We start from the raw sequence: 1,466 nt of genomic DNA on the forward strand, positions 1-1,466 counted from the left end.
ATATGCTCTTTGTTAAAGTCACAGAATGAGCTGCACTAAGCACCTGAAATACAGGGTTATCCAGCCATTATTAATTTTTCATCTGTATATATTAATTTCAGTCTAGAATAAATTTCACCGTGTTGCCTTTCTTATTTTAGTCTTTACGATGGCTTGAACTCGATCTCAAAACAAATGGCACTGACTTCAGCTCATTAATAAGGACCTTCTCTGCCTTGTGTTGCAATCATCAATATAAACATAATCTCCTTCATGCATCCGTATCACAAATCAACAACGGAAAACAAGCAATATGCAAAGTTTAATCTTTTGAAAAGTAAGCACATGTGTATACCCATTTGTCTGTAGTGTTACATTGTTTTCCTTCTATTAAGGGACAACATACATGTTCTATTCCCTGTAAAAGACCAATGTTACTTGCCAACCATTAAAACTCATCCACTTTTGCCATTACCACTGCTCAGATGAAAAGATGCTTGCCATACACATACGGGATTTTATCATGTCAGCTGTCTCAAAAGGAACAAGATTATATGTTAGTCAAGATTCTTCCGAGCAGTGCTTTTCAGATACATTCCAAACACCTTGCATTTTTTTCCTCAGTGAGTGAATGCAAGTATAAGCAATTCTGACCTAATTCTGCGTGTGAAGGTTTTGGGTACACAGGATCTAATGTTAAAGTTCGGATAACAACCTAGATAAAGTAATGTCAATCCAACAACCAAAGAGCTCAAAAGAATTCCTATTTTGGACTCTTTGATTCCATTATATGCAATTACAGTATGAACGAGATTTATTATGTAACTAATGCTGTGGAGGATATAATACCATCCTCATGATGGATATCTCTTCATGATGGATATGTCGATTTGCCTATGTCACAACTTCCTAGGTTGTCCCACAAGTCTCCTCCTCCATCTAAGGTTGTCTCTACAGGAGAAATCTTCTTGGCTGGAATCATCCTCAGGAAGTTTAGCAAAGTATCCATATAGCTTGAGATGGCGGTACTTGATTATGCAAGTATCAGGTCCTACACTGATGTAGTTGTTAGCTGTTGGACAAGTGGTGCTGCCAACTGTAGCATATGATCCAATACAAGGACCTATTGCAAAAGCATCAAGACAAGATCCTGGATAAGGTAACCTTGATCCTTTATGTATAGGCACTGGCATCTCAAAATACTCCTGTCGAACATATTTATGGCATCTACAGAGAAGAAAATCCATTTGCTGTTTTTCAGGCATGCACTGTATTACCAAGATATCTAAAGCTAAGACATGGTTACAAATCTTGATTTTGCCAAGTGTTGTTCCACAACAGAAAAGACACTTTCAGTAATAGTATCAAAGCTTGGCATTAATCCAAAAATCTTGGTTGGAATTTCCCCATCTCAGGATCACCCACAGTGACTCATAAGCTAAAAACCTTCTTGAGGTTGATGTAGGCTTGGAGGAACCCATGACCAA

Source organism: Penaeus chinensis, chromosome 36 (assembly GCF_019202785.1).
Source record: "Penaeus chinensis breed Huanghai No. 1 chromosome 36, ASM1920278v2, whole genome shotgun sequence".
In the NCBI taxonomy this organism is placed as follows: domain Eukaryota; kingdom Metazoa; phylum Arthropoda; class Malacostraca; order Decapoda; family Penaeidae; genus Penaeus; species Penaeus chinensis.